Source organism: Pleurodeles waltl, chromosome 7 (assembly GCF_031143425.1).
Source record: "Pleurodeles waltl isolate 20211129_DDA chromosome 7, aPleWal1.hap1.20221129, whole genome shotgun sequence".
In the NCBI taxonomy this organism is placed as follows: Eukaryota; Metazoa; Chordata; class Amphibia; order Caudata; family Salamandridae; genus Pleurodeles; species Pleurodeles waltl.
The window spans coordinates 1,490,460,574-1,490,477,970 of record NC_090446.1 but is presented as its reverse complement, the minus strand read 5'-3'; positions in this window follow the sequence as shown (position 1 = coordinate 1,490,477,970).

Here is a 17,397-nt window from a genome sequence, read left to right as displayed (position 1 = left end):
ATGTGATCGCTTAGCTATTTTTAATAAGCATCATCATTCTGATACACTTGAATAGACTAGTACTACATAAATATAATCATATGATTGTAAAGTACAAAATATTGTGTATGTATATTGATTCATGAGCACAGTGGTGGAGCTTTACATCATAATTACTGTAGATAAGAGATTCTCTGACAGTACTCTCTGACTCCTAAAATACCATGTCTAACAAAGCATAACTCGCTAGACGAATTGTGAGAGACACTTGCCAGTTATCCTTTTCTCCAAATAGGGTGTGTTTTTTTGGGTGTTAAGGGGTTCTACCTGGAATTACCCCATTCATCCTGGGGTGAGCACAGCACCACTGATGCAATGTCTACTCCAACATGTGATGGCCTTACTGGTAACTTAGATAAACCTACTGGATGGAACCAATTCAACAGTGCCAGTTTAGAGACAGAGCACATGCACTGTGGCAAAGATGGCAGTGTCACAGCAGACAGACTTCTAATACCAGAAACAATCAGGGGCAGAAGAAGGTAAGCAATCTTAGGTGACCATACACACTAGGCACATTTCTTACACAGCCATACATGAATGGTCCTGTATGGGCTTTGTCAAGAGAGGGTGGTGATTGGTTATGATAAGTGGGGCATTTCCTCTACCACATCTTTCCCCTCACGCAAGCAACAAAGATCCTGGTGTATCCATTTATTTCATAAAATGACCTGTAGGTCCAGGCCTTGTTTTATTTTCATCCTGGCATTATTTGCAATGTTTTATTTTTGTGGATAGAATGTTTAAGTAACTTTGGGCCAGATGTACTCCCAGATGTACATACATTTCTCTTAACAATTTCTAAATAGTGATTCCATCTGAATCTCTGTTAGGAAATCGCAAATGGAAATGAATGAAAGTACACCTTCCACAAATAGCAATTTGGTAGGAGTTGCATTCTCTATATTTTGATTTCCTAATAGGAACTCGCAAAATTTGTGAATCAATATTAGGAAATTGTAAAAAGGAAAAGTCACTTTGTGAGAACAGAATGATGACATCACTCTGAGGAAGTGTTCCGATGCATCCCCCTCCTAGTGTTCTATAGCACAGAAGACGTGAGTGATGAAGCTGAAATGAAGGTTTTACATTTATTAGTGCATAAACGTAGTGCTGCAATAATCAAGTGTGACTTTAATCGAACTAAATAAGATTGTACGGGGACAAATGTGCCCTCAGAGTAGTTTGCCAACATTTATAAGCGTGCTTCGTATAACGTGATGTATTAGAATTGTACTAGTTTGACATAATCGTAAACGTGTGCCATGATTTGCTTGTTAGAAATGCTTTAGCTTAGCATAACTTTAGTGGAGGCTTTGGCCTAGCTGCCGTGTCTCACGGTTTAGATGCTCGTATTTTTCCAATGTGCTAATAAACGTGTATTCTTGCTTGAAGCTGTACTTTTCCAGTGAGACCGTTCACATGCTTATCTTTAAGGTTTCGTGCCAGCCTGGCATCTTCTTTTCCACTCCAAGGTCAATCTGCAGGTGCAGACAATGGACGCTCTGAAAGTGAGTTAATTGGTAAAATATGTTGCAACTTACGTTCCCGACTCCAAGGATAATGTATGCTTAGGTAAAAGCTTGAGAACTGTTGTTTTTGATTGGACAATTTGAAGCTAACCTATGAACCCTCCAATGGAAGACCCTACTGGATTTGAACTGTTGTCTATTTAAACCAGGTGCACGAGAGGAAAGCAGCCATTATTGGACATCGCCCATACCCGCCATTTTGCAGGACATTGCAGCTATTATGGCCCACTTTGCTGCGACGCCATTTTGAAAGAGACTTTGATGCTTTCTCTAATCGAGAGAAAGAGACTTTAAGTAATTCTCGCCCTAGAGACTTTAACTTTAATACGTCCCTTTGCATGAAGTATTAGTTTTATCTTGCCGCTGTGAGGCAATTGCCCCGTCCACCCTGCCCCTTTGCCCCCGTCCCATGCTGATCGGAACCGGTACCCATGCTGATCGAAATCGGTACCTGTGAGACGAAGACTGATTGAATTTGGTAAATATGAAAGGAAAATTGTACAATTGCATTGTGTTTTCTTTTTAGGTAACCAACTGCTGAAATTTTGATAAGAGCCTTAGTTAGGAGTTTTCCAAATTAATGTTGCTAAATTGTTTTTGCATGAAGTCCCACATGCCGATGCTGATTTGAGGTTAGATGAGGATTCATTTGATGCACGATGCAATTTGAGACCTTGTCATGCTGACTAAATGTATGCAATTAGCCCATTACAGATTGTAGTTTTAGTGGTTTGCGTTGCCATTATAGAAGGCATCGTTATTCAAATGCTGCATAGATTGCATCTGTTTCGCCGTTATGGACAGCTATTAATGTTCATTTACATATATCATTTGGTGTTGAGACACATTTATATTGTGCTAGCTTTGTTAATATAGGGAAATAAATTCATTAACTTTGCATAAACTGGTGTGATTATTCATGACCGAAAGGTCATGGTTTCGCCGAAATGTATTCTGGATTAATTGTGAAGTGTTATGTTGATCGGGGAATTGCTTATGTTCGTTATTGATTATTGATTGTTGATTTTGATTGATTACTCCCGAGTAAGGAGAGTCCCACTTGGCCAAAAGATTCATCGACCCAAGAGCGTCCAACTACAGGTAAATTGTTAGGCTGGTAACGCTCTATCATGAGTGATCTTGCAGGAGTTAATCTATGGACCGTTGTGGGAATCATTGGCTCCAGAAAATTCCTAAAATGTCCAGGGAAGAGACAGACAAAGACCTTGCAGCCAGAAGGCACGAGCTTAAGTTCTCAGAGAAGGAGCTTGAGGTCCTTACCACAGAGTGTGTTGGCCATAATGAAGACCTAATTTACTGTTTCAAAAGCACGAAATTATAAAATCTAGAATGACATTCTGGACAAAATCAGTTTCCTTTGAGTGACACAAAGTTCCATTCTAAGAATCAGGAAAATATTATACTACCTAAAATTGTGTACGAAAGAGAAATTAGCAAGTCGCTGGGCTGAGGCACGTGGGACAGGCAGAGGACCATGTCAGCAGCCAACATGATTGAAGCAACAATTTAGCTGGAGAGTGTTTTGGGGTTGTCCAACATAGATACCCCCAATCCACTATCTAATTTGGAAGGTAAGATTACATTAGATTTCCATTCTATCATGATAGTATGAGAAACACAGGCATTTCAACAATGTATTCAGAAAGGGTACTCCATTCTAATGGATGTTTGAACTTTAAAATTAATTATGGGAGTTGTACTAACAACAAACATAACTTTATCATATGCAGAGAAACACATGTAAAAAGATTTCTCTCAAAAACTTTGTCACTAAGCCTAGCCAACAATGAGAGAAATGAACTTAGGCTTACATTAATTCTTCGATATTCATGTGAAAATACAGTATATTAAAGTACAACTATAGATGTGTCTCAGATGTATCACAACAGATAGAGTCTGACACTGAGTAAAATGGCACTGATAAATGTCCTTGTGAAGTTCAGCAATCCATAGTTGTACCTGCCACACAGACAGAGCAAGTAACAACCAGAAGAACAACTACAGTTTCACCACACCCTGATTTCCCGGATATAGGAGATGAACCAACCCCAGCCAGGGCTTTCACTCCTACACCTTTGAGAGACAGACAGATGTGTCGCAGGTCTTTGCAGAGGCATTGTCATGCAACAGCTCCTTGTAATGCTCGTCTCCTTGCTGCAGAAGATGCTTCTTAGACATCTCAATTACTCAGAGGGTTAGCCTCTATGCTCTCTGTTCAGCGGCTGCAGACAAAAAAAATGTCAATTGGTAACTTACGTTTATCAATCACACAATGTCACAATTGCTTGTTGGGCTAGAGATTCTGAGGAAAACAGTTGAGGATGGTCAGATAATGATGAACATCAGCTTTACAAGACTCATTGATTGCACAGACTTCTTACAACAATGCAGCAGGATCACTCAACACAAAGGTGCGAGCATCACCAGCACATGGTGAGGTTTGATCCTTTAAGCCACTCCATCAACTCTCTGGCACAGGCCATTAGCAGTTTATCTAAGTTCACTGTCAACATTCAGACTCAGATGGGTCCCTGCTGCAGTGATGTAGCCTGTGGCTTAATGCAGATTACATCTTAAACCAGTGTAATATTAGGGCTTGCAAAAGTAGGGTTAGGGGATAGTGAGGTGGCATCAATCTTAAGTAGCCTATCTGTGCCTGATGTCTCAAACCTGAGGCACACACACCAACGTACATCTAGTACAGATGTTGGCTACAAAGGCAGGCACTGCTGATAAAAGTAGTGCAAGCAGAGGTAGAAGAAAACACTAACCAGTTTGTGTCTTTTCATTTAAATTTCACTTCTTATCATGGTTACATAACAAAAAGAACTGAACAATTGTGATCGTCCAACACAAAATGAGAATGAATCCTAAATGAAAGGAATATTTTGATTTCAAACCATCATCGAACATGAGGTATAGTTTTAATTTCCAATATTCCCTTTTTATTTATCTTAAAAATAGTTATCAGTGATCTCAGCACAACATGCTTTACCCTCAGCAGCACAAGAGGCACCTGTCGGTGTTGTATTTCTGGTATTCCATCCTCAAGATCGGAATCCGATCCTATCTCCACTTTGAGTACACCCTTCCTAATATCAAGATTGGGTAACATTGCACATGTAGCTATGATTTTGCATCATTTTTGGGGATGGTACTGGAGGGCTCCACCACTCTTCTCCAGACACTTAAAGTGTCCTTTTAGGATTTCAAACAGAGCATGTAGTTTTCTGACCATGGTTGTGTCTCTGCTTACTCCTTTTTCTTGAATTTAATAAGATGTCAGGATCCAAGGCCTTGATGCATATGAGCTGTCTCCTGAAACGTTATAAAACAGAAATTAGTATGGCTCTTTACTTTGTATTCTAAACTGTGGGCAACAGCTTCAAAATGGACTTATCACGTAGAAAACTGTTGCCAAACAAAAAGACCCTTATCTCAGTTTTTCTGGATTTACATACCTGATATATAACAGAACAGTGTTTGTAATAGTTTGACTTCTGTGGATCTCCAACTAATCATAACTGTCACACAGGGCACCCAACGTATCATTATTGGAAAATCCGGACTTCTGGCTATGGTTTTAGATCAGTTGAACTGCAAAATATTACACATACAATACAGAAACAAGTATTCATAAAACAAATGCACCAATGTGTAAATATGTTAATTAATTCACAAATATAACAAATATCAGAATTTTTATGTAACGGTTGGAGCTTTTCTAAATCCAATTGAGGCCCCTTGTTATCCATAGTTCAACCAGGTTGATGCTCTTCTACTACCACAAATCAATCTGAGGTTGCTAACTTAATTTTTAGCTTCTAGTTTCAAATTTCTTCATCTGTACAAAAGGTTTTAACATTTTATTTATGTACACTTTATTAATCTGTCAATATTATTTTTCTAAGCAATCACAGAACCCCTGTGTACGCTTCCCGGACCCCCAGGGGTGTCCAGATGAGTAGTTAAGAACCATTTGTAGAGAATCCTTAGTCCAGCCCTTAGCAGGAAATGTGAAATGTGGTTTCAAAGTCAGAGCAAGGGGCCGCAATGGGGGAGTAAATGTGAAACTGATAAACTTAGTGTGAGGAAATGTACCAGGTGGACAAAACAGAGAACCACCAACGATATGCGTGAACACTGTTAATATCTGTGGTGTCCTAAACTCTGCAAGCTAACCTTTCTTTACCAGGCACAGATGAACGGCTGACTCAGGAGATGCACTCAACTCACTTAAATACAGAAGAAGGAAAGAGTCCTGTTACAAATAGATGTAGTATTTATTGTTAAGCCACTGCGACGTTTCTTCAGAGAGTACAGCACTGACCAGCCAGCCTTGCTCAGAAGGACCTCCTAGGACAGGACCCAGCTACAGGTACCGTCTGATTGGTATGTTGGTGTCTTGGGGGCTTTTTACTTGAGATGCTCTATCGACGTCTTAGAGCCCTGACATGCGGCTTTGGGTTTTTGACCTTTGGCACGTGAGGATTTTACCGTCTCGTGCTTTATACTTGTGTTATTTTACTCTGTACTGTAGTCGTATTTTTCATACTGCCATACATTCTTTACAGCCACAGGAAGGAACACAGCTTTGTCATTATTAAAAACTACCAGTATTATTACAGCTTGACAACCAGTGGCCTAATACAAACTTATGCCCCCGCCCCCCATTGCAGAATCATAAAAGGGGCCCACAAGTTTTCCATATCTCGGGGCAGCCACTGAAGGGTAGGAGGCTCTGGAAGGGTTGGGGGCCCCTGTGCCACATGGGCTGCAAGGGCCAGAATTACGTCCCTGATGTGAACAGTAAATTGCAGGATACTTGTACCATCTAAAATATTTTCCATTGATAACGATGTTTCACCTAATAGTTTTAACACAAATTAAATTAGCATTCATGGGTAACTAATTTAAATACCATCAGCAAAGTTATTTTAAACCTTTGGTGTCAATACTGCAGAGAAATTCAAACACCGAACACACACCACGTTTTACATGAGATGGCCCAGGAGATACTGAAATGAGGGAAGTTAGGAGTGGATTTGTGAAAACAGTGTAATGAATACACTCCAAAGCACGAATGGAAGATGGAAGGACAGGAGCGTGGGATTGAGGAAAGGAGGGACTGAGGAATGGGTGTTAAAGTTTAGCGGTCCTTGGCACGGTCCGGAAGTGAGAAGTCACTGGCTCTCTGAGAAAGGATTGTGAAAAGAAAGATCTAGCTGCCTTCGTGGCCCAGAAAGTGAGAAGTCATCGGCTCACTGTGTAAGGATGGTGACGGGGAGGACTGGTGTGGATGTAGTGCCACGGTTGCTGATCAACATTTGTGTGGTTACTCTTCCTTGTCACAGCTTTCACTGGGATAAAGATTCACTAAAGTGAAGATTTAGGGCCTGATTTACATATTTACTGTGATTCTGCTGTCCCAAATACTCCATCAAGCCGATGGAGTTCTGCCCACCATATTTAACTGTATTGCGGTTGAACTGACAACTGCCAAAAAGGAGTGCTCCTTTTAGCCATCAGGCTGGTCACCTCCCGCCTACCATATTTAGATGCTAGAACACTGTACGTGGTGCTCTGGCGGCAGATTGCTGATGGCGGGAACCTGTCATAGGAGTCATTGCTCATTGTACAATGGCAGTGGCTATGGAAAGGAGGCAAGAACCACAAACCCCATGTATGTTAGCCATATGTGCCCACCTGCATAACACACTACACAACACACTACGTACACACAATGATCCATAGCCATTACACCGCAACACAACATGTACATGCAGAAAACACACAATGCCATGTATCCTAAACACAACATACACACACTATAGATAAGACACCCACATACACCACAACACAATGACACACTCATCTAAACAAACACACTCACACAAGAGCACAACTACACAAATCACAACAGCAACCACATGCAGTCAACAACTCACCTGAATGTTGCACACAGCAACACAACACACAACCAAACATAAACAACAAACTTCAGACCCACATGCAAATGGCACACCTACAGACTCAACCACATCACCCACTCCAGCCCCCTCCTACCTCTACCCACCAATCCACTCACACCCCTCCCAAGTAAAAGCTTTGAGGTGTCAGATGTCCCAGTAGATGCCCTTTCATGATAAGGACACCCCCGGACTATAAGCAGGAGAAATGTGAAGGGCAACTATCCAAACATTTTTACCTGTCATATAGGATTACATTGCCAAAATAAAATAGATGAGGGTAGGGATACAGGCATGATGACTTCAGTCCAATTTTAGGCACAGAGTGCCCCATGTTTTGTAGTGCTGCACAATTCATTGTTGTCAATAAAATGGAATTGTTGCTCCACTTAGATACATGTACTGACTCAAATTCACAACTGGCAGCACTATATTTAACTTGCATTGTTCCATTTCAAAGTGCATACCTAGACATAGTTAACAAATGTGATTTTTTTATTTATTTTGTTGCAAACATTTATTGGGCAATAAATATTCACACCAAAACAAAAACATTTTTTGTGGCATGGATTTATTTTATGTACAGGTGTGTCACCAAGAATTTCTGACATAGATGTGTTACAGACCGATGCATGTTCAAAGTTGTTTTAAACATATTTGTGTAGCATGCACATTACTGCTAATTTGGCACTAATGTTACATCACCAAACAATGTTCACTAGTGATAACGAATGCTTACGTTCCTATCTAGCAATGACTGGGTCATGTTTCCTTTGTGGTCAAGTCGCAGCAGCAAGAGCAGGTCCTGTCCAATCAGGTCCAGTTGGAAACAGAAGCGGGAAGTGGAAAAAAAAAGGTCGAATTTTACTCAATTTCCCTTCCAATCCGCTAATTCAGGTGTGGACGTAACACCACCAGTGTTGCCTTGGCCCTAAGGCACACCGTTATTGGATCGGTGGGAAAAGGGGCTGAAGTCCTGCCACCAACCACTGTTTCCAATCGGGCCTTCGGTGCAGGTGAAGATTCCTGTCGGAATCAGCGGGACTCGGACGGTCTTTCTTCTATTGGACCACCAACATCTAAATACAGCCAGCAGACCGCCAAGGTGGCAGGTGGGAAATCTGACAGAAAAATAATGGTGGGACCAATTCCATCAAGGTCTAAATCAGGCCATTAGTGCAGTTAGAACTCAGAGCATGCTGTTGAGTCAGTATAGCTAAGTCAAGAAAGTTAAGTCAGTAATGTACAGTGTCAGTGGTGTCAGCCCTCTGTAGATTTAGTAGCATAAGGAATAAGGCATCCATGTATCAATGGTTTGTATAATCATGGGTTGATTGGGTTTGGATTCCCTAAATTTAAGGGGCAGATTAAGTTGACTTTTTGGAGAGTAATTAGTAGTCTATTTAGTAGTCTATTTAGACAATCAAGGTATCCTTTAAGGCACTTGGTAGCCCTTTCCCTGCTTGGGATTGCCAGTGCACATTGGTCGGTCCTGAGCGCCAAGAAGTACAAGTTTATTTTTCTTGAGCCTATCAGAGAAGTTCTCTAAATAGGAAAACGCAAATTGGGAATTTCTGTTTGCGATTTCCAAAGCACATGTATCAAGCATTTCCTAAATGCAAATTGGGCATTTAGGAAATGCAAATACCCCAATCTCAAGTTTGGTTGTAAGCATGTGCAATTTTTAAAAATGCATTAAAAATGCATTTTTAAAAGTGACATGTAGCGCACATATGCCCCTAGGGCATGTGTGTGCTTCACATGTCCGCAAGTATTTTTTTGGGCTGCATCAGAGGTGGCCTTAGGCCCCCAGCACCCTGGGGTTTGCATTACCTAATTTGCGAATTCCTAACTGGAATTTGCAAATTGGGAAATGCAAAACCATTCACACCTATGGGCCTACAGGCCCATAGAGATGAATTGAGTCACAGTCTCTAATTGAGATTTGGTAATAGCGTTTGTGAATTTTAAGAAATCGCTATTACCGACTCGCAATTTTGATACATCCCATTTTGCATTTCTTAAATAGCGATTTATTAAAAAGCGCTATTTAAGAAATGCAAACCGGGAGCTTGGTATATCTGGCCCTAGATCTTGTAGAGATACAGACAATTTACTTAAGTGTATTACCCTTACCCAAGGTGTGTGAAACTTGCTAAGACAACACTTGATTTGTGGAGCTAAAGTTGGTGGCTGGTTCGAAGAGCTTGAACCGAGATTGAAGGTCATCTCATCCTCAGCTTTTTGAGATTTTTGCTTTATATGTTCTTTCAAAAAGAGACAGCCATTTATGTAGAATCTCAAGGAAATGGAGGTGGAGGTGAGCTTGTGAAAACAGTTGTAGCTACATGCTGTTGAGCCAAATTTAAATCTTGGTAGGGAGATAGCTACAAAAATGGTCAGTATACAGATAGGTCCTTAGGTCGTCTGCTTCAGGGGCCTATGAGTTTTGTAGTCGCATTTTGTCATTGTACTGGTTAAGGGTGGTAACTTGTTTGGCTTGTAGGGCCACCCAGCAGTGCCATATAGATATTGAAGATTATCCCTTTGGGGTGAGTCCATCTAGATGTATTTTTGCTTTTGACCAGAAATTAGGTGAATTCAGGGCAGCTTGGGTGATGCAAATGTGGAAAGTAAGGTTATTGAAAATAAGTGGTGACCAACATGTAAAATACTACTGGTGGGGGCCATGTGCCAGATGTTTCACTACTAGTCAACCTCAAGCCATCTCAGATGAATGGGATAGTTGCAGTGTCTTAGTGCAGAGGCCTAAAGCAAAACTATAGCAGTAAAATGGCTTTAGCCATTTCTTTCCAAGACTTTGCCAAAGAAGGTAAGGCTGTAGATTGTTTGGTAATTGTCAAAATCTAAAATATAGGTTTTCCTGAAGAATCGGAATATTTTGGCATATAGTAGTGTGTAGATGTTGTCTAGCCATGACTATAACCGCAGCCAGGAGAAGGCATCTGAATAGTGGGAAGGGAGATTTTTCATTGCCATATGAAGTTAATTTGAGAGAGTTAAAGATGTGACCGATTTTCAATTAAACAGTGCTTTGAGGTATGTCAAGTGGTAGAGGGATTTTAAGGAAAATAAAAGGGATGTTGTCTTTATTTATTTTGTTTTTTCTATATGTTGCAATAACAGAATAAAAAGAGCATGAAAGCTCAGTTCATTCAAAGCAAATAATCATCATGAACTGAAGTGGTACTTCATTTTGCCTAAATCAGTCCTTATACATGCATACATCCTATAAATCGAGAATCTACAAAAATAAGAAATTGGAGAATGTAGCACCCCTACTTTCCATACATATTGAATTGGTCTAATTTTCCCATCCTCATTTTTCCATATTCTATTTAATTTGATTGTAGAACCCAATCTCTTTGTGTATAATTGTTTCAGAGAAAAATCTTTGTTCATCACCTTGCTGAAGAGGGTAATCCACTGCAGATTTGCTGCTCTAAATGCGTTATAACTAAATTGATTCTAAAATTGCACTGCATAGCATCCAAGATACACCCCATAGAATTTAAAAATAAACTGAAGTTATCCATGAGTCTGGTTTTTCTCAACAATCAAACCATATACCAATTTCCTATACCTTGTAGCAAAGTGATAAAGTAGGCTTGCCCCAACTTTGCAGCTATCAGCTCATCTCCCTCTGTAACCTCAGCAAAAATGCTAAATCTGAGCATAGCTGAAAAAGATGGACACATTCATACCAGAGTTTAAACTCACAACCCGCTGCCATTGAGAAAATGTTCCCATATAGTAAAAATCCTGTAGCCTATGTAATCCCAAGCCAGACCAGCGGATACATGAGTGTGCTTAAGCACAAACTCAATGGGATGCAGTCCTAAACCCTTCAACCGAACAAGAAAGGCCGGGACCCTATAGCCTTCCCGAATTCTCTGGAACTGATATGGAATAATATGCGGTATCTTGTATCTCAACTTTTTGGGTAACCTTTGGATTTTCAAGAAAGGAAAGAGGCCAGACTTTGATTCTTTTAGCATATGTTTTAGAAAAATTATTGGAAATTGAACAAGAGGATCTCATTAACCAGTCGAGCAGAGACACCTGGTAGTGCATTTTCAAATTAGGTAGAGCTAATCCTCCTTCTTCTGGTTGCAACTGTAGAGGCTATCATTCTGGGTTTTTTTCCCCCTGAGAGAAAATGTCTGATTTCCTTATCGACTGTCTGAAAAAAACGTGTGGAACTTTTATCAGAATGTTAGCAAATAAAAAATAAATAAAGGGAGAATGGACACTTTGGTTAATGCCACCCAGTCAATATTCGAAAGATGGAAATCTTGCCTTTGATTCAGAAGGTTACACATGTTTTGCAAAGTAGCCTTAAGATAAAGGGCATATAACTCCTTTAGTTTTGGAGAGACCTGAATCCCTAAATATTATTAAAGTTCTGTCAAAGAGTACTGGCCCTATATAGGTATTAGTAAAACCTCTGAGGAGCTGTTAATCAGTACGGACTCACATTTAAAATAGTTAATTATATAGCCTCCTACTTCCATTAACTGGCTGACTTTAGAAAAGGCCCACTGTTCATTAGCCTTATCAGTAGCCAGATACATGGCCATATCCTCGACAAATAGTTCTAGCTTGGTAGACCCTGCAACTCGAGCTAAAATTGTCTTATCCTGCCCAAGGGCAAGGGCCAATGGTTCCTAAAGTAATGCAAATAAAGTAAGGGAAAGGGGACAACCCTGGCTTGGTCCACAACTAACTAGATAGATTTGAGGGCCCTGGCCTGAGAGCCTAAGATGGTGGACACATAATTTTGGTGCTCGACTCCGGCCTCACAACTATCCTGAGACTGGCAACAATTCCTGCCTGATCCCACACCACTGAGCCTGAGGCAATGAGAATTGGCTAACTGGATCACGCCCCGGAGCGGTGGATGCAGAGAGAAGATTACAGTGCCCTTGCGACCTCTGCAGCTGGACCTTGACCAGGAGCTTGAAAGCGAGGTCGGAGAGGAATGTCGCTGGGCCTTGGCAATCATCACCAAGTGAGCGGCTGGACTCAGGCTGATGACGGTGACCCGGGGCGCTTGGTGTTTTTCTCGAGAACAAGCAAAGGGCCAGGAGCTGAGAGGGTGGGCCACACATCACTGCCTGTGGTGCGGCTGTAGGGGGCTCGACTGCACTGGTACGAGGACTGAGTGGGGGAGGGTGGGGCCAAGATCTACCACCACACACTATATGGACCCTCGTGCAGGCCCTGGGCCATCACCTACTCCGGGGATCAGAAATGCCTCCGAACCATGCTGACCTTCCTGCACCGGTGGCGGCTACCACTGTGGACAAAATGGGTGCCGGAGCCATGAAAACTGAGGTGGATGCATGACGCTTGGGTGACTTAGTCCCTGCTGAAGGCCCTGAGGAGAGAGGCGGACGACTCTGGGCGCACATCAACACAATAATCCACACTACACAGCGGTGCCTGAGGTGAGAGGCAAGCCCTGTATGGGCCAGGGCGCGCTGGACTGGAGTTCACAAGTGACGGGCCTGATCCCAGGGCTGCTGCCCTGCATTGGGTTCAGGCACTGACCCATTGACGCCCTACTGTCCTGCAGACAGCATGCCTACTTACTAAGGAAGGAAAGGAACCCAGGCAGGCGACCTGACACTGGGGGGTAGCCTGGGGCCCGGCCTCATGTTGCCCTGCTGGGGGAGAGAGATTGCTGTGTTAGAGGTGAGACTGGCACAAAGAAATAGGAGCTGTACCTTGCCGGGGCAGAGGATCCTTGGTGCACCCCCTTGGACCTCCCTGAGAAGTACTGGAATGCAAACACAGCACCTTTATCCTCACTGATGGGTGATGATCTACAGCCCTGCCCTGCTTAGAGGCATTGAGCAGACCCCAACGGAGATCCCAACTGCGAGGGAGATAATACAGTGAGAGATCAGTGACTGGGCCTAGACCAGAGGAGGGGTGTAGGAAAGTGCCATTGTTGGCATGGTTACCCCCCCACTTTTTGCTTAGTGTTGATGCCAACTTTGATCGAACGTGTGCTGGAATCCTGCTAACCAGGCCCCATAATTGGCACAACCCTGGCATACAGCTAAACCCCTTATAAAAGGTACCCATGGCACCAAGGACTCTGTGGCTAAGGAAGGTCTCTAAGGGCTGCAGCATATATTATGCCACCCTATGGGGCCCCTCACCAAACACATGTACATTGCATTGCAGCTTGTGTGTGCTGGTGGGGTGAAAAAGGCAAAGTCGACATGGCACCCATCTAAGGATGCAATGACCACAAAACACTGCCTGCGGCATAGCTAAGTCACCCCTCTAGCCAACCTTACAGCCCTATGGCAGGGTGCACTATACCACAGGTGAGGGCATAGCTGCATGAGCAGGACTCTGGGGAGGGTACTTCCAAAGACCTTTCAGTTATCAGGCCTCCTATGAAGCTGGTAGTAGGAGGGGGTCACACATCAGTAGGGCACCTCTCACTCCAAAAGGCCAGGTCATTAGGGTTCAGGTAGTTAGAGAAAGGTCCACTTCTGCCCATTCTCACACTACCTCTGTGTCAGAGAATTCCCAAACCTCCCACCCTGAGGATAACACCCTAGACAGGGAACGCAGAAAGCTGAGGTTGAAAGAGGCCAGACTGAAGCTAAGACAGCAGCAGTTGGCCTTAGATATGGAGTTCTTAGATGTAGAGAGAGAAAGACAGAAGTTGGGGTTAGTTCCCCATGGTGGCAGCAACAGCAGCAATCTTGATAGTCATACTGTTAGAGAAACAGATTCAAGAAACCTGCATAAGATTGTCCCCCTTTACAAGGAAGGGGGTGACATAAACTAGTGGTTTTCTGCACTGGAGAGGGCCTGTATGGTACAGTTGGTGCCTCAAAGGCAGTGGGCTGCTATATTGTGGCTGTCTTTCACTGGCAAAGGTAGGGACAGACTCCTTACTGTCAGGGAGAGTGATGCCAACAATTACAATGTTTTGAAAGATGCACTCTTAGATGGGTATGGCTTGACCACTGAACAATACAGGATAAAGTTCAGAGATACCAGAAAAGAGTCCTCTCCAGACTGGACAGACTTTGTAGACTGTTCAGTGAAGGCCTTGGACGGATGGTTACAAGGCAGGAAGGTGACTGACTATGAAAGCCTGTATAATCTAATTTTGAGAGAGCATATGTTGAATAATTGTGTGTCTGACTTGTTGCATCAGTACTTGGTAGACTCAGATCTGACCTCTCCCTAAGAATTGGGAAAGAAGGCAGAAAAATGGGTCAGAACAAGAGTGAGCAGAAAAGCTCATACAGGTGGTGACAAGGATGGCAAGAAGAAGGATGGTAAGTCTCATGACAAGGGTGGGGACAAAGAAAAAAAGAATTCTGAGTCTTCATAAGGCCCACAAAATTCCTCTGGGGGAGGTGGGTCCAAATCCTCTTCATACAATCAAAAGAAGCCATTGTGTTATTTATGTAAAATTAAAGGCCATTTGGCAAATGATTCTACTTGTCCAAAGAAAAACACCAAGGCTCTCACCACCACAACCCCAGCTGCGTCCACTAATGTCCCTAGTAATAGCAGTGGTGATGGGAAGAATACTGCAAATAGCGAGTCAAAGGGTATAGCTGGGCTCACCATTGGTAATGTAGGGGAGGTTGGTCTTGTTAGGGAGACCACAGAGGCTGTTTTAGTCTCTGATGGTGGTATTGATTTTGCCACCTTGGTTGCTTGTCCCCTTAATATGGGTAAGTACAAGCAACTACCCCTAATAAATGGTGTTGAGGTTGAGGCCTACAGGGACATAGGAGCTAGTGTCACCATGGTGACAGAGAAACTGGCTGCCCCTGAACAACACCTACTTGGTCAGCAGTACCAAGTGACTGATGCTCATAACAACACTCTTAGCCACCCCATAGCTGTTGTGAATCTCAACTGGGGGGGGGGGGGTTACTGGCCCAAAGAAAGCTGTGGCAGCCACTGATGTACCTGTAGACTGCTTACTAGGAACTGATTTGGAAACATCAGCTTGAGCTGAAGTGGAGTTGGAGGCTCATGCAGAAATACTGGGCATTCCAGGGCATATCTTTGCTCTCACAAGGGCTCAGGCCCAGAAGCAAGGAGGACAGGGAAACGTGGATCCTGCAAAAATGGACCAAGTGCTCCCAAAAGCCGGGGGAAGAAAGGGTAAATCCTTGCCCACTATCCCTCCCTCTCCAGAAGATTCCCCTTTTGAGGAAGAGGAATCCTCTCCCTGTGCAGAACCCACACCAAATGAGCTGGCAACAGACACTGCTGAGCTTTTGGGTGCAGGTGGCCTGCTAGGGAAGAGCTGAGTGTGGCACAGCAGACCTGTCCCACACTAGAGGGTTTAAGACAGCAAGCTGTCAAACAGCAGAATGGGATGTCACTGATACCCACAAAGTCTATTGTTAAGACAGCCTTCTCTATATTGAGTAAAGGGACCCTAAACCTGGAGCTGCCAAGAGACTGGTCATCCCTTTGCAGTATAGGGAGTTTCTTCTGACTTTGGCACATGTCATTCCTGTGGCTGGGCATTTGGGCCAAAGTAAGACATGGGACAGACTTGTTCCATTGTTTCACTGACCTCATATGTCAGAGGACACTAAGGAGTTCTGTTGCTCCTGTGTGACCTGCCAAGCCAGTGCCAAGACTGGTGGCACACCTAAGGCCCCCTTAATTCCACTTCCAGTAGTTGGGGTGCCCTTTGAGAGGGTAGGGGTTGACATTATTGGCCCCCTTGACCCATCAACAGCTTCAGGAAATAGATTAATCCTTGTGGTAGTGAACCATGCCACTAGGTATCCTGAAGCTATACCTTTAAGGACCACTACAGCTCCTACAGTGGCAAAAGCCCTCCTGGGAATATTTTCCAGAGTGGGTTTCCCTAAGGAAGTGGTATCAGACAAAGGTAGTAACTTCATGTCTGCATATCTCAAGGCAATGTGAAAGGAGTTAGGTGTTACCTACAAGTTCACCACCCCTTATCATCCACAAACAAATGGGTTGGTTGAGAGGTTTAATAAAACTCTCAAAGGCATGATCATGGGACTCCCTGAAAAACTCAGGAGGAGATGGAATGTGCTGTTGCCATGCCTCCTTTTTGCATATAGGGAGGTACCCCAGAAAGGAGTGGGCTTCAGCCCCTTTGAACTCCTCTTTAGACACCCTGTAAGAGGCCCCCTTGCTCTTGTGAAGGAGGGTTGGGAACAACCTTTAAAAGCTCCTAAGGCTGTCCTGACTCAGTACCAACCAGGACAGCAGGTGTGAGTAGTGGAGCCTGTGGCACCAAGAGCACTCCAGGAGAAATGGAGGGGACCCCATCTCTTTGTTGAGAAAAAAAGGTGAGGTCACCTATTTGATGGACTTGGGCACTGCCAGAAGCCCCCTTGGAGTGCTTCATGTCAATCACCTTAAACCTTATTATGACAGGGCTGACTTAACCCTGCCCATGGCCACAGATGAGAGGCAGGAGGAAGAGAGTGACCCTCTCCATGACCTCTTCTCCACCACTGAAGCTGATGGCTTAGTGGAGGGAGTTGTGTTGGCAGATTGACTTACTGCTGAACAGAAGGACACCTGCATAAATCTCCTTGATCAGTTCTCTGACCTCTTCTCACTACTTCCAGGTACAACTACCTGGTGTGAGCACACAACTGACACTGGAGACAGTTTACCTGTCAAAAGTAACATTTATAGACAGCTTGACCACGACAGAAAATGTTTGATCTTGGAGTGATTGAACCTTCTGAAAGCCCCTGGACCAGCCCAGTGGTGCTTGTCCCCAAACCTCATAGTAAAGTTGGAAAAAAGGAAATTAGATT